A 22218-nucleotide genomic window follows, 5' to 3' on the forward strand; every position below is an offset into this window, starting at 1 on the left:
TTCAAAATACTATCATTTCAATGTATTATTATTATAAAAACTATGCATGTGTATTTAAAAAATTTATACTTTTTTATTTTATTTTATTTTTAAGCAGCAAAGAGGTGTTTATTGCGAGTTAGCCTGGTCTTCCGTGTGCACACAGCAACTGGTGACGCTGAGAGGCTCCGAGCCCAGGGTTTGCAGCAGTTTTATACACTCTTTGGGGGAGGCAGGGACTTCACATACATCATAGCATCTCTTAGCAAATCATCACACACTGCGGGAAAATCAAACAACAACTCTAAAACATGATTAGCACAGTCACTGGCGGGAACAAGTTGGGTAGGGGTGATGGGTTAGTACAGAAGAGGATGCGTTTGAACTGATTGGTTTAAGCCATGAGGGCAGTACATGCTGAACTACATGGTTTCCCAACATGTTATCAACCACCATAAACTACTGGGAGGGTCATCTGGCATCCCAGGTATTTCCCCGTCTCATGATGATTGGTGGCTGCTAGGGGGTTGCTATGGGTCCCCATGTAGCCTGACTGAGTCAGGGACACCTGGCTCCGCAGATCTCTCCTGTTATTTGTAGATAAACAACTCAGCAGGGTGGGTAGGTGCTTAGGAGTGCTCTGTGGGTCTTTCCAAGGACAAGGGTCACGCCCCCTTCCTTGGACAGGCTTTGCTCTGAGGTAGAGGCTGGTTTTTCATTCCCCCTTTGTCTGGAAACTTGGGAACCAATCATGGTTCCCTCAGTTGAGGGTCTATTTGGGCAGGCTCTACATCTTGGTAAAGAGCAACTCTCAGGGGATAGTCTTCAACTTCCCAGACTCACTCAAAATTGGCCTCCTGGATCCAACCTGACTTGATTTACCTATCTACACTGTATCTATTTCTGGCTTCATTCCCCCCCCCGTATTTTAGGAACTCCTTATTGCTGTAAGGAGGAGGGGCGACGGCTCGTTCTGGCTGCTTCAGAGCTGAAAGGGGGCGTCGAGCATGAGGGGGCTCGAGGATGTGAGGGACTATGCGGGGGACGTGAGTTCCCTTTTAGAAGTCAGTTCCATTTGAAGTCTGGTTGGGGAAAAACAGGTTGTCATCTGGGGATGGGTGCTTCGGCTGGGTTTTCATCACCTCTCGATTGGGGTGTCTGGGTAGGCTTATAAAAGGGGGATCCCGGACGAGCCCCTGTATGTTATACTCTAATTTGGGACCCCCAAAAGACCACCAGAGACCAAGATCTATGTAAGCAGCAAAGAGTTGTTTATTGCGAGCTAGCTCGGTCCTCTACATGCACTCAGCAACTGGTGACATTGAGAGGCTGATACTCTTTTAGAAATAAATTTCATTGTGCATATTTGAGATTTGCAACACGATGTCATGGAATGGAGATGGTCAAATGGTCACCGCAGTGCAGTGGAGTACACCCTTGCATCTAGGGTTCATTTGGCTTCATTAGATTTAGTCATAGCTGTCTTGTTTTCTGTAATATAAAATACTAAAGTCTTCTAACTTGTTTTTCATGACATTTATTTCTTTTGAAAACTTCATCATTTATTTTGTGGAATGTCTAAATTGTAAAAATGTGTATGATTATTTCATTTCTGTTTAAACACTTCAGCAGAATGTTAACAGGTGATGCGTACTTCACATTACCTCATATTAAAAGGCACATAATGTCACTTGGTCTCATTACTTGTGGCATTTTGAATCATAGCTAGGTTAAGACGTTGTTCATTGTACTTCTCTATCACAAAGGAAATTTTCCCCTTAATAATTAAAAAGTGGTATGATAATCAGGTGTGGGTTTTTCCCCTTTAGTGCTGGGGATGGAACCCAGGACTTTGCACATGCTAAACACATGCTCTCCCACTGAGCCACGTTCCCAGCCCACTTGATGGTTGGAATTCTGGTACTGGTGAATAGTTTCCCAACAATTTTTCACATAATGGCTTCAGCATTTACTGATGATTCTGGCCTGAACCAAAGACTACACCTGGGATGCAAACAGGTTTTCGGATCCTATTGCCCTTTCCACTTTATCAGCTGCTATTTTTCTGCAAATAATTTTTTTCCCTGTCCTCAGTGAGAGTCATGATGTGGCATAGATTCTTTTTTATTCAATGCTTTATTATCTATTATTGTAACTCGTCCTTTTAAAACATTTATCCAGAGACTACCGACGTGAGATTAACTTAACAGTTTCTCTGACTTTCCCTGCGGATGCTTCCAGAGACACTGTCAGTGCAACGTGGGCTGCTAGACCAGGACCTTGACCTGGCCACCACGTTGCCACAAAGCTCAGTCAGATGGAGGAAGGAATTGAAGATGGAGGTGGACTGGAGAGAGATCTCCAAGTTGCAACTATCATTCCCCTTCCAGTAAACCTGGGTCAGGCTGTGTGGTCCCAGCCGCCATTTAAATTATCACACAAGAAAGGGGGAAACTCAAACTGCCATCTCTGCAGAGCTCGGCTTGGATCTGACTCAGAGAAAGGAGTAAAAACCCTGAGAACTTGACCCCCAGCACTCAGGCTCAGGATCCATGGAAGGAGGGAGGCTCCTGTTTGCACTCTCAGCACAAAACGAGTCTTTTAATGGTTACTCGAGTCACTCTGAAGACCTGGGAAAGGCATTCGGGTGTTCTGCGTATATCAGTTCTTGCACTAAATGTCGGGGGACCCAAGGGCTCGGGTAAGACAGGAAGCTTCCATGGCCAGGCAGGGGCCACGGGCCCCACACTGGCCTGTCTTCACCTCCCTGGCAGGATGACACGTTGGAAACAATGGCCAAAGGAAGGAGAGAGCGGAGCCGGGGACTGTTTTCAGAGGAAGATGAGGAACGCTGTTGGGAAAGAGCAGATCGACCCGTCTCAGTCAGATTCTCCAGGGGAAGAGCTTTCTGAGCCTGATGCAAGGGACACCGTGTACTGCAGCGAGCGGGGGCGGTGGGAGCCTGCTGACCGGCAGGCCAGGAAACACATGGAAGGACACACGGTCTTTGGTTCCTTCTGAGGAGAGCCCCATTCCCCTGTGCAGCCGTCCAGCCCCGGGAGGCAGGTGCCGCGCTGGCCCCAGAGGAGGAGGCAGACAGACAGGACATGGCACCTGTGGGAGCGCAAGGTTCAGAGGGGCTGGCACCTGGATCTTTGTCACCTCAGGGGCTGCTCGAATTTGTGTCCCTCCCAGGCCACAGGGAAGATCCTCCTAGCTGTCCCAGCACCTTCAAAGGGATACGGGATCAGGGGGAAAGCCCAGGGTTTAGAGACCAAAACACTCAAGTTCAAATGCCGTTCCCTGAAATTCAAGAGGCATAAGGCCTTGGCGGCTTAATACCAGCTCCCTCGTCTGTGAAATAGAGATAAAGTCTATCTCACACACATGTTGTGAAAATCACGTTAAAGGAAAGCTTGTGTGCGACTTTATTAGTTGGGATTCCTTTCATTCCAGGTAACAGAAACCAATTTCAGCCGGCTTAAGAAAGGAGCAGGGGTGGGGGATTAATTATATGGTTATGGTGATGGCCCATCAGTCTCTCTTTTAATTAAACTTTTAACCAACACATAAAATTTCACATATTGGTGGGGCTCCCTGTGATGCCTTGAGACATGTATATGTTGCAGTCAGGTTAAACGTATTTATCTCCTCAAACATTTATCATTTCTTATGGTGACATGTTCAGAATCCTTTCTCCCAGCTTTTTGAAACACGGGGTACATTCTTGTCATCTCTAGTCCCCCCCACTGCGCTGTCTCACCCTGGAGCTCCTGCTCCTGTCTAGCTGTCACTTAATGCCCGTTGACCAGCCCTTCCCGTCCCTCTCTGCTTTCAAGCCTTATAATGAGGCCAGAACCCAAAACTAAAAGGCCAACAGCTTCTCTTTGTATCCTTGGGTTTTTCTCCTTTTGCGAGGGCTGACCTTCTCTCTCTTAAGCCAACAGCACTGACGGAATTTGGCAAAAGCTCTCGAAATTACATCTTCCCTTCCCAAAACACCGACCCCAAGGGAGCCAGAGTCTCATAACCCCAATTCCAAAGTCTCACAAGTCTGAGCCTTTATCATCTTATGACATGGGCTCACTGAGGGGCAGGGCTGGGGGAGTGGGCGGAGCATGGGGCCTAGGCAGCCCACACCAGCCCAGGGCTCCCAGAGCTTAGGCACTGTGTTGGCTGCACAGGTGTTCCAAATGTGTGTTCTTCAAGTACCTAGGCAGGTGTCTGTCACCTAAGGGAGGTGCAGTAACATTACTTATCTTTTTTTCTTTCCTTCATATTGGATTTGATGATAAGACTTCCAGGGAGGGCCTGAGTGAGAAGTGAGACCCTGAACCAGAGTCAACCGCGGTGAGCCCACCAGGCCAGGGCAGTGGGCAGTGGCCGAGGCAGGAAGCTCTGTGGGGAGCCCAGGCCTGGGCCTGCAGGGCACCCCAAGGCCACCAGGGCGGGCGGAAAGAAGAGTTCTGAAGGCAGAAATGCCTCTCACACTTAAAGCTTCTCTAATAGTAAGGATCAGGGTATAAAATCCTTCCTTCGTGGTTCTGTTCCCTGCCCACCCCCCAACACAACTTGTACGAATGTAACGGAAGGAAATTGACTCCCGAGGTCTGAAGCCCCCCCAGGGTCTGAGACCACACGTACGCCCTTTCTTTTAAGAAACAACGACGTAAAGGTGACTGCTTAGGCAGATTCCTTTGTATGGTCATTGTAAACAAGTTGTACCTGGGTGGTAAAATATACTAGTCTGGTTTCAAGGTTTTTGAAAGATTAGCAGCTTAGGTGTGAAGGAAGATTCATCTTTATTTAGTGACATTTGTCCCTACTGTGTTTCTCAACCAGTTGAAATTCATGGACTCGCTGGGAAATATTTAACAGGTAATGAGAATCACTTGAGTGACAAGTCCATTTGACTAAAGAGCTCAGCCACATCTTTACGATTGATATAAATGCTGCCATATCACATTTACACCACTGATATCAACTGTGCAAAAAAATAGTATTTCAACAGTGCAAATATAATGTGGCAGACAGGTAACCCTGGGGTGTTATAAATATCAAATAAGTCATAACTGTAATGATAATATTCAAATTTATCTCCAGAAGATAAAGGTTGAACTTATCAAGAGGCCACAAGTGAGCAATGAAGTCTTCCTGGTTGAGAACAGATAAATTTGAGATCTTTGATAATCCTGCTCTGTACGCTGTGGTTCTCTATTCTTAATATGGTCCCTTAGTTTTAACGCTGCTAACTGCTTTCGCAATTGCTACTTTCTGTTGTCTCTTCCATATCTGATGATCTGTAGTAAAACATCAGTGTGCTGTTAAATAGCCTCTTTTTTCTGTGTTCACTTCTATTCTGAATTCCTGTCTTACTTTTCCCCACCACCTCCCAACCCACCCACTACTCTTAATAGTAGGGTCAAAGACAGAAGTGAGCAAAACAAAATGTGAATAAGAATTCCATATTTAATAAGAGGAGAGAGAAAGGTGGGGCACAGATTTGCTACCTTTTCTCTGCCTAAGCGAATCTCATCCCCTCTCAAGGCTGGGATGTTTTCAAGGGCTGCTGTAACAAATACCGTGGACTTCAGCAATGGAAATTTATTTCCTCACAGTTCTGGAAGCCAGAAGTCAAAGATGAAGTTTCCAGCCAAGTTGCTCCCTGGAGCCTCCCACCTGGGCTTGCAGAAGACTGGTCTTCTTCTGTCTACACTATCTCTCTGTGCTAGGATGTGTCCAAATCTCCTGTTCTTGTAAGGATTAGGACTCATGCCAATGATCTCATTTTAATTTAATTACCTGCTTAAAGTCTCTGTTTGCACATACACTCACGTTCTGATGTGAGGAGTTCAACGTGTGAATTTGAGGGAGGACAGCCCAACCCATGTCTGTCTCCTTACCCAATACAGCTTCTCTGATGCTTCATCCCACACGATGCTGATCTCTGCTATTATTTCCGTGGTGATCTCTGTCATTATTTTAGTGGTTGATTAAATGTAATTGGGCACTTACAGGTACCCTCTTGGGTTTTTAGATGAAAGTCATTTCTTCCCCAAAATATCCAGGGAGTTTTGAATCCTTCTCAATGCCTGGAACCCGGCTGGTTCATCAATAGTCGAGCTTACAGTAGAACAGAAGAGCAAGACTAACCAATGTCAAATGACCTGAAACAGGAAGTGTTATTCTTTGAGAGGCTGCATTTGTACATCTTATTCCTTTGAGAAAGGAAGAATCTTTAGAGGCAAGATTATGCCCTCCTGAAAAGAAAGCCAAAAGATTCACTCACTTTGGCCAGTGAAAATGAAATTTGATACATCTTCAAAATCCTTTGCCTTTTCAATATGTTTTTTAATACAGTGATGTGAAAATTCTGTAAGGAGGTTAATTCTAAGATGTCCCTTTATTTGGATGAACTGATTTTGTTTGTAGGAACCCACTTAATTTTGGATGATAACTACTAGAAGTAGTAGAAGCAATAATGACTCTTCTTCATGGGAGTAAGTGAGAATGTTCCAGCCACATACTGAGACCAGATCCTGAAATAGTTCCCAGCAGAGCTACCGCCTACACTTTGCTCTGTGTGGTTGGATTTTTCCACTTACAGAGCTATCTCATGTGCAGGTGCGTTTTTGTGCTAGGACCACGGCTTCCCGGAAGCCCTTTGGCAGTTCACACCCACAGCTCCGTGAAGCTCTCCCAGAACTCACTTGACTCGCGTCTGATTAAGTTTTATTCTCTCGTTTGTTTGAAAATTCAGTCTCAAACAAGAGAAGAGATTTACGTTGTTCTCCTGGCTGTTTAGAAATGGAAGCAAAAATCTGCCTTATTGAGGGAAAAAAAATCATAATTCCCTTGGCATAAGAAATAAATGTCAGATTGAGGAAATTCCAGATGACCTGGATAAGGGTTTGTGTCATCTTCCAAGTCAGCTCCAAAGACACATTAACCCCCACTGTGACACACATGGAGATAGAGAAGGAGATTGCCAGTCATGGAAATTCTGATTGGATGCTTTCTGCCGTTTCCGTTCCATGTCAGCCAGGGTGACAAGGACGTGATGGTGGAGAGTCTTGAGAGGAGTCTGACATTTGCATAGTGCTCAACCTGTGAGAAGACAGGGACTTTGACAAAGACCAGGAGGTCCTCAGGCAGGTGAGAGGCCCCGCCCAGCCATCTCATGACAGCCCCACACTGTCCCCATGTGCCAAGGCCCTTGCTCATCTCACCTAACTGAGTCCTCACTCCAGCTGCTTCACCAGGTGGGGGTCAGGCTCCCGGCTTCACAGAGGAAGACGTTGTGGGGTGAAGTCTTTGGGTGGCCTTCCCCAAAGCCGTGCAGCACAGCGGGGAGATACGTACAGTCTCTAAACCGTCAGGCCCGATGCACCCAACACGTGTCAGTTTAAAGCCATGGAATCCGGGTAGAAGGAATGTTTGACAGGATGACTATCTGGATTTCTTTTTCTTAAATCCTCTACGTCGTATTTCCTGGCCCAATTCCTTCAAGAGCTGTCCCTGTTCTCCGTTGCCACCTCGGAGGAGGAAATTGGTCTGCCCGAATGATGAGGCTTCACCCTGGGTTTCCACGCCGTGTTGAGTAAGACCACGGTCAACGTAGGAAAGCAGCCGGCGAGATCATTGTTGATGTGGAAAACAAGTCTATTGTATTTTTCGTATCAGGAAAAATCTCTCTTCTCAAAATGTGCAGGAACAACCGACACCTTTCAATGAAAGACGTTAGGGCGGAGAGGCCTTGGCTTTCAGAAAGGGCGACACCCTTGCCCAGCATCTTTGTTTCAAGCTGCTTGGCTCCTCCCCGAGTCTGTGTCTCCATGAGATGCGCAATGACCTCTGCCTCCAGAGGCTGCAGGGCACAGCCTGGACAGCAGCTCCATGTCGCAGTCCCTCCACGGCGCAGTCCCCCAGCAGAGGGGAAGCCAGCACACACAGTAGCTCTCACAGTGCAGGGCTCCCAGGCAGGGGAACGCTTTCACAGAGCAGATTCGGCCACCTAGCAGTCCCACGGGTTGTCAGAGCTTCTCCTTGATTCCCACCTTCAGCAAAAATCCTTCAGGGCCGCCAGCGCAGCAGGAAACCCGTCATTAACAACCACCGCGGAGTCACATCAGCGGTTCTCGGGAGTGCCAGCTCCACTGTTGAGCTCAGCGGTTGACCTCATCGGGGGAGCTTTGGGTGATGGTCAGGAAATAGAACATGTACATCTGTCTGCCATCAACACACGCAAGCTCTCCAGAGCACAAATCAACAGAGCGACCGTGTTCGTTGGTAAATGCGTTTGCATTATTTAACCAGCCGAAGCAGGAGAGCCAGCTGCATGTACAGCACCACCCAGGGCCTGGCTTGCGATCTGTCTTGAACAACTCAGCCGTCTCCAGCCACCCCACTCACCGAGTCAGGCCCTGGAAATGGGCTATTTTTAGATGGGCTTTGTACACCAGTATTTACTGTTAAATCCTTGAATAGCAGCCAAGGAGTTGGGTGAGAACCTAGAAACCTGCCAGGCAGATCGGCACCCGATCCACCCAGGGACAGCCAGGGCTAAAGATCTGCCTTTCTTTCCTCTTCTTCTTTCTTTTCATCCCCATGGGAATATTAATGTCAAGGAGGAAAGGGGACAAAGGGTTGGGCCTTATCTGTCCTTGTCCTTCAAATGGGTTGCTTTACTCACTCTCCCAGATAAAGCCCATGTGTCAACATTGCTGGGGGTAGAAGCTGTTGTTTGTCAAAATCCCTTTTGGAAAAGACTTCACCATTTATTTGCAGGGGAGCCAATGTGACAGCTGCAGGTGCGTCATGGAAAACGCAGGCGTGGGTGCCCCAACGCTGCAGGGATCAGGTCACCTGCCTACCTGCTGCTGGGCCACCCAGCCAGCCAGGGCACGTGGGCCAAGGGGCCCCGGGGAAGGGGGTGGAGAAGAAAACAGGCAGACTGTCGGCATGAGGCAGGTGGCAGATGAGGCGGTGTTGAGAGGAATGCAATCCAGGGGAGGAGGGGAACGGCCTCTTGTCATTTGCAGCCGACGGGAAACCTGAAGGGACTTAAGTCTGGCTGTTTCCAGAGCTGGAGAAATGCTGAGAATGGAAGCCTCGGCTGGGCTGATTCTGGACGGTTTTAAAGACGATTTTTGTCAGAAGAACCCACGTCTTTGCCTCTGTTCTTTGCTTCTGGGTAAATTGCTCATTGCAGACTTCTCTGATCCTTTCAGGTGATGCCAATTGATTTGCGTTTGGTGGGCTGGACGGGACCATTGGGACATTCCCGGTGGCTGAAACGGGAAGGCTTTGCCCCATTTCCATGGTGCCGGCTCATTCTTTGGCTTTTGCTGACCGGCTGGGGAGGTGAAGTAGCCAGAGACCTCTCTCTTGTCACACCCTTGGCCGTCTCAAATGATCTGTGATGTCACTCCTTTCCCTCAGCAGAAGGAGCCAGAGGAGAAATAAAAGGGGCTTGAGCACTTTGAATCAAAAGCCATCTCTGGATTTAAGGCGGGTTGTTATTTTATTTATTATTTGTACTTTATTTTATCATAATATCAGAGGCATTTGACAAAAAGCAGTTTGGCAAGACGGTTAATAGAGATCATGACATCAGCAACTTACTTTTGAGCCCAGATGTGCTGGGCACTCCTTCAGACACTTTGCACAATGCCGTAAGCTCACCAAGAGCCTGCAAGGGGAGATGCATCGTTCTTCTTGTGAGGAAGCACTAACAGAAGGGTACCTCCCAGCGGCACCAGGCAATCGGGACAGATCTGAAGTGCAGATCTAGGTTTGATGGGCTCCTTCTGCTGCACCGGGCAATGCTCTTTGTAAGTGGGATCCCATTCTGTGCGTCAGAGGGCAATGTCCTTCCCCTGATGAAACTTGATTCTATATTGCTTGACGGTAATTTAATAGACTCCATATGTTGGCTTATTTATTTATAAGATAGCAACAGGATTGTTAGTTCAATTTTCACTTGTAGTACTCTGTTTGCCTGCTGTGTGCTTTTAATTCCTTAGTATCTTGCAAGTATTCCATTTGACCTGGTCTTTTTCCTGGATGTGACATGGAAAATATGATCTACAGTGGAGTACATTAGAAAGTCCTGGCTTCCTTTATAGATGCATAAATAAGTGAGAGAAGTCTCTTTTTCCCAACTCTGAGCACACAGGCAGCCCGCCACACAGCAGGCTTGCATGTGTGCACATTTGATTGACAGCAATCACTGGACAAGGACTGGGCAAAGGCTGGCACTAAATAAGCAAGGGAACAAAGTTCATGAAGAAATGCAAAGAAAAACAGAGTCCTGGTCATCTTGTGTATGCACGTGTGGTCATCTTGCATGTGTGTGCGTGCGCTGGTTGTTTTTTATGAGTGTGGTGATCATCTTGCATGTGTGTGTACTGGTCATCTTGCACGTTTTGTGTTGGTCATCTTTCACGTGCACGTGCTGGTCATCTTGCATGTGCATGTGCTTGTTGTCTTATGTGTCTGCTCCATAGATAGCTCTCACTTTTCTCTTGTGTCCACTTACCTTGTCAGTGACCATCACCCAACAAAAGTAATGGGGACAAGAACAAAGTACAGCTCTTCACGCAGACTCTAGAAAGTGAGAATGGCCTTTTCCAGCTCTAACACCAAAGCGTCGGCCTCCCTGTAGATTGAAGAAATCTCCGTGCCCCTCACTACCAGGGCCTTTTCATTTGCTTCTATCTCCATGTTCCATTTCTGTTTTGTCTGAAAGAGAATGAAGTAGAATCACCTCCTGCACTTACATGGCTATTGACATTAAATCCACCTTCTCTATCACGCTGGGTGAAGCTGCTCACAGCACTAGCGTTTGCTGATTGCTTCTGGAGTTCTACTGCTGCTGCTGGAACGCGGCGTCTTGCTTTGGCAATGTGTTCTCGCCACACCCGTGGCATTTGTGTACTATTTATTTACCTTTCAGAAAAGCTATTTTCCAAGAACAGAAAGAAAATGGGAGTACAGATTCCCAACAGCACACATTTCCCCTGCTCTCTCCTTGGCTCTGAAAGAGGACACGTGAGACAGAACTTCAGGCTGTAATTAACGTGGCTCTTCATAAGATAAGAGCTTTTTTATCTCCAGAAACATGGCTGCACTCATTCTCCACGGGACCAAAGTGTGCCATGAAGACCCTTCCCACGGGAAGATTCACCTTTTCTCTGCTAGATATTTATGGCCCAATTGTAATGTTCCTTTATGGGAAACTGAGGGTGAATAAACAGGGGATGGTGATAATATTGTTTATAGGGCTGTTCAGATAAATGCCAGACAGAGGTCACATAAGGAATCTTTCAATGGTCTCGACTCTAGGAATGTATTCGCAAGCACAGACCATCATGGGACACAACTTAGATCCCGCACTTTTGGGGACCAACAGACTGGGAAATGCACCTTCATTTGATAAGGAGGAAAAAGAGCTGTGGTTCCCTGCTGTGCCCTAAAATACTGTCCCACAGGGGTGGCGTGCTCGCGTGCTCACGTGCTCAAGTTTCTCTCCCGACTTAAGTATCTCCTTGTGGAATACTCACGGCAAGGCAAACTCGGTGCGTTCTGCACGCATGGCTCACATTGGTAACTGGTGGGCCCGTGTCCCGCCTCCATGCATGGCATGTGCATACTATGTAACTTTGCAAACAACACATGACCCGAGAAGGAAAGGAGAATGGAGAAACAGCAATGACTGGAGGTCAGAGACGACAGGTGCCAGCCCGGGTTCTGTGGAAGAAGAGCTCCCTGGAAGCCGTGGGGCCCGAGCTGCCCTGCTTAGTCCTTGGCCCTCTGTGGGGCCCCTGATTTCCACACCCATAAATAAGAAGATGCCCACGTTCCTCCTTCACTGGGGGATACTTTGTGAAGGTGTGAAAGGGTCAGAGAGGCGTGTCATTGGGCACCAAGGCCACACTGCTTGGTCAAAGCAGGAAGTTAGCTTGTTTAAAAAATTTTGTCATTTCTATGTAAAGTGAAAATGAGAGGGAAGTTTCAGCAACAGCTCAGCAACAATTGAACCAAGTGGAGAGGTGTTGGAGCACTTCAGAGAGACGGGAGGCAAGAACAGAGTGATCGAAGTCACTTCCAAACTTGTCCAGTGTGGACTTTCCTTTGTGTGAGCATGTGTGAGTGCACACGTACACACACACACACACACACACACACACACACACACACACACACCCCTGCCAGGGAAGGAGTCTTTCTCAAGTGTTTGTGAAGACACTCTCCAGCTCAGAGCCTCTTGGGTGGACTTTGGTCAGCTCTGAGCGGGCAGACCCTCTCTGGATCTTTCCTTGGTTGCCTTTGCTCTGGGCCAGTGGGTGGGCTAAGGGGAGCCGCCAAGGAGATGAGGAGGAACTTCTGGATTCACTGATGAACAAATCGAAGGCTCCCTTTACCGGTCACCCCTTTTCCTTGCCGCTAGCCCCCAGATTCCTTTTGTGCCCTGAAAACAACATGGATACAAAATTGGAAAAAATTAGTCACCAGCTATTGCTCACAGTTCTGCTCCCAAGAAAACATTTGGCAGTTATTCCTTAACTCGATGAGGCTCCTAGGACAAGTGTCACCTCAGGAAAAGAGGTTGATTCTTTTAGACTTCAACTCCCACGGTGAGAAAATTGGCCTTGTCCCTTTCTATTGTGCTGTGCCCTATGAAAAGGGTGTAAAGTCAGTGAAAGTAAAGAAACACACAAAAGAGGTTCTTGCATGTGAAAGCAGGTTCCTAGGAGCACTGTTCAAAATGGTCTACACAACTACTGATGGGAAAACCAGTGTGACACTGGAATATTGTAAAGTAGTGAAAATAAATGACAGCTTCATTCACCATGTAGATGGATCTTAACAGCATGATATTGAATGGAAAACAGAGTTCCAGCCAGGCATGGTGGCACACACCTGTGATCCCAGCAACTCTGGAGGCTGGGGTAGGAGGATGGCAAGTTCAAGACTAGCCTAGGCAACTTCGTGAGCTCCCGTCTGAAAGAAAGAAAGAAAGAAAGAAAGAAAGAAAGAAAGAAAGAAAGAAAGAAAGAAAGAAAGAAAGAAAGAAAGAAAGAAAGAAAGAAAGAAAGAAAGAAAGAAAGAAAGAAAGAAAGAAAGAACTGGGGATAGAGATCAGTGGGGTTTAATCCTCTGTACCAGAAAAATATCAAAATAAGAGAAAGTTCTGAAGATTACTACTTATAGCCTAAAAGCCCCATTAAAGTAGAAAAATTACTAAAAACCTCAGTTAGTAGGTATCTCTATATATAGAATGATGCAACTACATAAAAACTGCCAATAGTGGTTCTGCTAGGTGTGCAGAGGCAGGGAGAAGGGAGGGTAATACACAGGTCGGTGCTGTCGGTTTAACATAAATGCTCATCTGCGCTACCTTGTGATGTTATTTGACATTAGTAATCCAGTCAACAGAAGCCCCCTGCATGGGGGGAAATCACGCCGACTGTGGACGTGTGGGCACTAATGCCGTGTGCTCACACGAGACAACAGTGGGATACTTGTTCTGTGCAAAATAAGTAACAAAAGACAGAACTCCTCATGAGGGACTTGCCACAGGATCTGGTTCTGCCAGTCTGGTGGTTCCTTGCCTCTGATTTATCCATCTGACTTCTTTTGGGGACCATCTCCCTTCTGTCTTAAGTCTCCAGTTCTGACTTTATCTGTGCATCTCTCTGCCCCGTGTGACCCCTCCTCTGAAGAGCACACCCACTCCTGTGCTCCTAACTGCCTTTCCTCCTCGTTCTCTGCCCCGCCAACCAGAACTGGGGTTTGCACCCAGAGGCCCCCTACCACTGAGCTACACCCCAGCCCTTTTTGAGACAGGGTCTTGCTAAATCGCCCAGGCTGGCCTTGAACTTGGGACCCGACAGTGATCTCCCAGCTGCAGCAGCCGCCCACATGCTCACAGGTGACCCCTGATGGAGTTGGCTTTACCAGCGTCAGCCATCGGGGGACCATGAACGAGGCCCACAGCCCCTGTGCACTAATTCTCCCGGCTCTAAAAAGAGGGTCTGTGACATAATTTCTGAGCTTCTTACTATTTCTAAACTTCCAGGAGTCTGTGAATGACTGGCTTTTCTTGACACTAGCTGTTGGTCCAGGACACCACGATCATTCCGAGTCCCTCTTTCCCGGTGTGCTTAGTCCCCACCTGATATCAAATGCTGTGGTCTCATCCATTTTCCGGGTTTTCCCTTAGTCCTGGGCCTGATGGGGTGAGACCTGGATCACTTGAACGATGTCCTCACAGGCCACCACTTCCTGCCCTCTTCTTTCTCCAAATTGTTCATGGAAATATAAAAGTTATGTCAGACCAACTTACGACCTCACCCTCCAGTGTGATTCCGTGCCCCCGACAGGTCAAGGCCCTCCATGGCCCCACACGACCCATCTGTCCAATCCTCCATTGCTGCGGCTCAGCACGTAAACAACAGTGACCCTGCGCCACCAGGGCCCTGCAGATACACACACATGTTCTTGCTACGAAGCCCATATTTTTGCCAATTTTTCAAAACAATTTTTCTTCTCTCTCCTCTTTTTTCTCAACTGACACTCATTCTCCAATTAAATTTCCACGTATTTACTGAATTCTCCAACACCCCAACCCTTTCTCTTCCCTTCTAAACACAATCTCAGTGTGTTTAAAACTTGGTTACAGACAAATGATTATTGCCACTTAATCTTTCAAGTTATTGGGATTTTTAAAAAAAATATTTCAAGTGACTTATGATATTCCCAAAGGCAGAAACCATATCTCAAATCTTTCTAATAGTCCTTGTAACATGCATTCAATAAAAATCAATCTCTAAAAGTAAAAGTGTGTACATCCTTAAAAAAAATCCATATCCATGGGGAAGTGCTCAACGTGACCTTCACTGAGCACTTACTTATGCTAAGATAGGAAGGGGGACTTGTAAAGTTGAATAGACAATCCTTCTCCTCACAGAGCTCAGAATCTACTGAACTTGGAGTAATACATTCTATTACTTCCACATTTTTAGCTCTAACTGTGACATTTCCCTAAAGATACAGATTCCTTATGTCTAGTGCCTTTAGCCTCATTAGATGCTCCACAGGTACCATGTCCCCATCTCACCCAATCTGTGATTTAACTTTCCATGATTTCAGTTACCTGTGGTTAACCATGATCTGAAAATATTACATGGAAATTTCCAGAAACAAATAACTCATAATTTTTAAATTGTATGCTACTCAGTAACATGATGAAATCTTGTGGCATCGTGCTTCATTCTGCCCGGGACAGGAATTATCCTTCATCCAGTGTATCCAAACTGTTTATACTACCTGCCCAGTAGGCATTTAGTAGCTGAGCTGGTTATTAGACTGGTGGTATCTTAGTGCCTGTGTTAAGTACTACTTATTTTACTTAACCATGGCCCTGAAGTACAAGAGTAGTGATGCTGGCAATTTGAATAAGCCAAAGAGAACCCAGAAAGCGCTTCCTTTAAACGGGTTCTGGACTTAATAAGAAAGAGAACAAGGCATTAACCTATTATAGGGTCCAGTGCTACCCTCAGGTTCAGACGTCCACGGGGGCTTCAAGTGTGGTCTTCACAGTCCTGGATGGACTGCTGTATTCACACCCAATTCAACCTGTTTATTACTGGTTCTACACCCTTCTCCCCCAATACAATTCTGCCACTTTTTCTTTATAAAGTTTGAAGTTATGTTATTAGCCACATTTAAATTCAAACTTGTTATATCACCCTAGAATTATTTCTTTTATCCTGTAATTCTTTGTGTGTGTGTGTGTGTGTGTGTGTGTGTGTGTGTGTGTGTGTGTGTGTTGCTGGGGATTGAACCCAGGGCCTTGTGCATGCGAGGGAAGCACCCTACCAACTGAGCTATCCTTTAATTCTTAATGGTACTTTATTTCTTAAGGAACATTTTGTTTGAAAATAATATGAACCTGCAGGTTTCTTTTGTTTAGAATTCGCCTATTTCACCTTCCTTTTTTTTTTTCCTACTTCAATTACCTCAGCTCTTATATTTAGGTATGCCCCTTAGGGAGATAAAGCCGATCTCTCTTTTTCTAAATCCAATTGAAATCTATCTTTTAACTGAAGCCCTTAGCCATTTACATGCATGAAGACTTTTAACACACTTAGGGTTATTGCTCTCGTCTTCTTCCGGATCTCTTCTTGGCCTGTGTTCCCCTTCCCTTCACTGTTTGTTTTTTTAATTGTTCTAGCTCCTTTGGATCCACCACAATTTTTCTGATTCCCCCCTCAATGTTTGGACAGTCTGTACCCTGTAAGTACTCTCTTGATATCCCCAAATATCTCTGATCTTGAAAACTTGAAACGTATGTACTTGAATTAAAGCTAATAACTGCTCTATTTTCCAAATACTACAAAAACCTTAGATCCCTTGAACTTTACTTACTCCTCCTTCATTTTACATCTAATTGTTCTCCAAATTTTCATTTTTTCAGTCTTTTAACCCCAAGTTAGACATAAGAGCTTAGTTTAGTGATTATTTTAATCAGATTTTTTTTTCCTGTTGTGACCAACAGACCTGACAAGAACAATTAGAGAAGGAAAAGTTTATGTGGGTCTCATGGTTTCAGAGGTCTCCGTCCATAGATGGCCAGCTTTGTTGCCTTGGGCTGGAAGGGAGGCATACACTGTGGGAGAAGACTGTGGTGGAGGAAAGCGGCTCAGGACATGATGATCAAGGAGGAGAGAGAGAGCGAGAGAGAGAGAGAGAGAGAGCGCTCACCTCACCTCACCAAATATAAGACAAAATATAGACCCCAAAGGCATGCCCCCACCTCTCCAGCACACCCTACCTGCCTACAGTTACAACTCAGTCAAAACCTATCAGGGGATTAATTCACCGATTGGGTAAAGGCTTTCATAACCCAGTCATTTCACCTCTATACTTTCTTGCATTGTGTCGCACATGAGCCTTTCGGGGACATCTCTAAACCATAACAGTGATTTATTCAGTAACATAGTTACTGAGTCAAATTGTCTTGATAAGTTTTGTGGCTGCTAGAACAGAATACCAAGATAGTTTACAACGAACAGAAACTTATTTCTCACAGTTCTGGAGACTGGCAAGTCTAAGGGACCCGAAGGTTAGGGCCTGGTCTGTGTTTCCAAAATGGTGCCCTGAATACTGCTTCTTCCAGAGGGGAGAAAGAAGGGCAGAAAGGACTGACCCTCTCCTGCAAGCTCAGCTTCTAGACCTTCCTAAAACCCACATCTGATCACATCACCCCCTCTATAAAATTTTGGGCACCAAAATGAAAACTCTTCTACTCAAAGAAGGGAGATGGCTAGGGTTGTTAAAAAAAGTTAATGTAGTAAAAGACACAGAAAGGCTGTAGGGATGCTCTACATCAAAATAGTAAAGGGACATGACAATTTAAAGCAGCATTTTATCTTAGACTGGATCCCGTAGTGATCCAGTAGCTACAGGCCTATACAGACTGAAAGAGAAAAATGCTATCAAAGATGTTATTGCTTCAACCAACAAAAATGGCATATGAATTTCAGGGCAGATCAAAAGTATTTTACTAGGGTTAGATTTATTAAAGTTGATAACTGTTCTGTGGTTATGAAGAGAATAGCTTTATTTTAGGAAAGATAGAGAGATGAAGGAGAAGGGGATCATGATGATATATCCAATATACTTTCAAAAGGTATGGAAATAAAGTAAATATGCAAACACACATCCACATCCACACACCTACATATGAATGCATGCATAACAGAAGGAGAAAATGGTGAAATGAAACAGCAAATGAGATAAAATACTACCCATAGGAGAGTAAAGGTTATATGGCTTTTCCTTATGCTATCTATGCTCACCACTTTTCTGATAATTTAAAATTATTTATAAATAAAAGTAATATATATATATATATATGTGTGTGTGTGTGTGTGTGTGTGTCTGTGTGTGTGTGTGTGTGTGTGTGTGTGTGTGTGTGTGTGTATAATCAACAAAAAGCCCTCCACTGTTTCTCCACTGCCTGCTGATCATTCTAGACCCTTAATTCCCAACTCTGGCTGAGGCTGCTGCCATTTCTCCTCCCACATCGCAGGGAGCAGCCCAGGGCTTCCCACCCCCACATCCCCCCAGCAGAGCACAACTCCTGGTCTCTGCACCTGCAGGTTCTGATGCCTGGAATATTATCTGGCCTCTTTATCCTCATAAAATCCTCATTGCCTCAAGGCCCAGCTCAGAGTGATCTCTCTTACATGAAATTCTCTGACAGATATTTTAGAAAGTCTTTAATGAAAATGAAGATGCTCAGAAAGCTAAAAAAAAAAAAAAAAAAAAAAAAAAGAGGGGAACAATATGCCTTGTTTAAATTAAGAAAGTAAGGGTTTGAAAGGTAGGCTACCTTATCCTCAACTTTTTCTCAACTTACAGTCTCTATGAACAATTTAGCAGTTAAACATGGAACTTGCATTTGGATCTTTCTGCTTTGTTACATCTATGTTACAATATGTTACATTATAACAACACTTTGCATACCCTAGAAAACATCACACATGTTGTCACTACTACTTCTGGATCTATTTCAGCAGGCACAACATGGAAAGAGAACTACCTCATTCATCTTTATGTCCCCTTTAATTCTGAGCAAGATGCCTAGCATGGAGTGGACTTTTATAAATGGAATGATCATGGTATAAAACAAACTTATTACCAAATTTAATCTTTGCATGTATAAACACACAACTCCCAAGTTCAACATCACTATCGTGCTAGCAAACAAATAGCAAATGCTTAGCAAAAATGTTTTTGCTGGACCTGCTCTTCCCATGGGCAATCTAATAAGTAGAATCCACTTTTCTCCAGTTCTCATCAGGCAATATGACGTGTGCAGTGTGGGAGAATAAATAGCTACGGGCCTATACAGACTGAAACCTTTTAACAGCAAATTTACATAGAGCCAAATCTAGTTAAGGTCAAAATTTGAAAATCCCATCAGGCGCAAAGCAATTTGTAAGTAGCAAAATTTCATTTCAAATCTATTTGTCTCTGGTTTCTTAGACTGTTTTAAACATACTTCTGTCTGTAGGTAAATCACTCTTTGAACAAACATCAGTATCTGTGTAGTTTAGGTAAAGCTACATTTGTCAGATAAATGTGTGTATTCATCTTCCTGTTTATAAAATATGTAATTCTATACTTTTAATTCAAAGAGAACAAATATATTGGTGGATATTTAAATAAGCACCATTGATGTACAAGAACTTCTAGGATTAAAATGAAAAATCAAAGTAAATTTGTATTGTTATGGCCAACTGGACTTTGAAAATGACACATCCAACTTTCTCAAATATAATTTAAGTCTTAGGTAAGAATACCTTGGTATATCAGTTGTTTTCTAAAATCCTAATAATTAAAAAATTACTGATGCAGTACAGTGAAACATACCTGTGGGATTTATAATGCCTTATTCATACATGTACATTACACTAAGACATTTTACTTTTTCATTTAAGGATGGAGTTATGTAGTGAGTGATGACTTTACTTTTCATAACAAAGCTGTAATGTTTTGAATATCATTGTGTTTTAGCACAACACTGAGTGTACAGATCCTGATACTGAGTTATCTGTCTCAGACCGGACTTCACAAGTACAAAGTAAAGTTTATTCCACTGGTATTAGAGTCTGTAAACAAGTCAGGATGGCGCCTGGCATTTTGCCAGAGGGAGTGGTTTGTGAAGTAACGCCAGTGGGCCATTAAGTGTGGAGGTTCCTTATTGGTTGACTGCTGTATCTAGTTTATGTTAATTAAGATAAGCTGTGTGGAATGTATATATGCCCCTCCTGTCCTACAATAAACGGCTCCCACTCCTGCTGTATCAATCTACACAAGTTGTTCGTCACCTCCCGGTTATTTTGCTGCAGCTGGACTGCGGCACACTGGGTCCTAATATTCCCCTTTATGTTACGAGGGACAGCATTTGATGTCTTTTTAGTGTAGTAGTTCTTTTCACAATTTAAAAATTTAGGATGTGCTGCAGAGTTCTTGGATTACAGGATTTAATGATCATATCTGATAAGAGCTCTTCTGATCTCTAATTAGGTGCTGATAAGGACAAGCCGCTGTCAGCAGGTTGACAAGATCATTTGAAGATTCCCAAGCAAACCCCACTCCCTCAGTTCCCATCATTAGCCACAGCATGCTCTTCCTCTCCCGCATTTCACTTCACCTTTGCCCTACAAATCACATAGGATGCTGAGAATTGGAGGTGTCGCCCCTGGAAAAGAAAAGGAGGAGAGTGAGCATAGCTGTTGGGGGCACAGGTGGGTCTCTATTCCAGAAGGCAGAACCCAGGTGTGGAACTCATAAGGGTAACGACCCAGCTCCGTGTGAAAACTCTTCAACATCAACAGCTACTGCCCAGCTGATGGGCCCTTGAGAGAAACTGACACCTCTCAAGGGACATGGTCAAGGGGCAGAGGTGACCACCTGGTCAAGGTCCCATGATAGAGCAGACACTATAGCAAGTCAAACTGAAGATTCTCTGATTCTGTAACATTAGAATACGATGCTCAAAATAGAATTGCCATCCTTGATCCTGAGTCTCACCTGACACTTTGTCAGTAGAGGTAAAGTCGCTGGAGAGATTCACTGTGCCAAGTGTCAGTTTCCTGGTCTGGGGAGTAGAGGATTTGATGATTTAATCTCTAGTACTCCATCCACTTCTAGCCAGACTCTGCCTTCAAAAGGAGTGGGCTGCTGTGTTCTTGCCTTACTCACCGTCTTTGGTTCGCATAGAAGAAACCGAGTAAGTGCACGACATGATGATGATCGTTTCATATTCTCAGATTTGGTTTCAGCCATTCTGATTGCTTTTGTCAATAGGGAAAATGTCACCTCGCTGAAATCATAAACAACCTCCCAAATAGTTCATGTTTATCCATCTAGAGAGAACCTCTAGCTGCATTCTGTTAGAACCAAATTAAAACCAGCCACAAACCCAGTTTCACCGTTAAGACTTGAGAATGTGCTGCAGCCAGAGCTCTTGAGTCGCAGATCTCAGCGGTTTTATCTGACCTAAGAGCCTCTGGTCTTCACCCAGGCACTGATGAGGACATGCCGTCGACTCAAAAAGATCGGAAGGTAGCGTTTGTCATTTGCAGATTCCCGGGACCTGTGTACGCCAGGCTGCTTGGTGGAGATGGAGATTACAGGATGGCCCACAGGGCTCTCTGGAATGGGCTGATTAATATCCATCTCCGCGGTTCTGGACACCTCACAGGGGATCATCCTCTCTGTGGGAGTCTCAGCACCTGAGTCTGAGACTGTCAATACTCTGGCAGCTGTTGAAAGCAAAGTCTCTGAGACCAGCACCCCACTGAGCCGCACAAGGGCCTGAGCTGCCACACCGGCTCAGGAACGTTCCAAGCAGCGGCTGGCCGTGCACAACTGTGGCAGGAAGGCCCCCACGCCGGGGATCAGGGAGCTGAGGGCTCCCACCAGCACGCACCCCCAGGCCTGGGGTTACCCTGTCATGATGCCAGCTCTGCGCTGGCCCTCTCACTCCGTGGCCCCGACTTGCTGCCCACACTGAGCCCTTCTGCTCTGGAGCTGTCCCTCTTACCTTCCGCCTGCTCTGCACAGTGCCTCCACCTCCTGGCACAAACAGAACCAGAGGACCTGTTTCTCCCGGGGACCTCTCAAGTGAGGGTGGTTGATTCTCTAGGTGGAAGGGGTGTTCCATGACACACAGCTGCTCAGCCTCACCTTGCTCTGCCCAGTCGTCCTCTGGGCCAGTGGCAGGACGTGGCACGAGTCCCTCTGCCCCCTGTAGCCCCCGCCTGGGGGCCTCCATTAGTCCTGGAGCGGCTCCTCTCACCCCATGCCAGGCAACCTGTGCAGTGACTTTGGAACCCAGAGCTGGCTTCAGATCTCCTCTCCATCCCAAACACCTGTCTGGGGGACACGTCTGGACCTTGTCATCTGCGACTGCCCTACAGACGAAATCAGCAAGTCCTCCCTCCTGGTCTCCGACCCCTCACCCCCCCCCCTGCTTCCTGTCCTCTCACTATGGCTGCCCTGGGTCTGAACGCCCTCCACTCTCTAGCAATCCCTGTGCCTCTCCTTTCATCCTTTCTTTTTCACCCAGCTAAACTCTTAGCCAAAACCTGTCATGGAGAGCTGTTTGTAGGCTGTCCCTCTCACCACAGTGCCTTAGCACATGATATTTTCTCAGCC

The sequence above is a fragment of the Ictidomys tridecemlineatus genome, chromosome 9, assembly GCF_052094955.1.
Source record: "Ictidomys tridecemlineatus isolate mIctTri1 chromosome 9, mIctTri1.hap1, whole genome shotgun sequence".
Taxonomy (NCBI): Eukaryota; Metazoa; Chordata; class Mammalia; order Rodentia; family Sciuridae; genus Ictidomys; species Ictidomys tridecemlineatus.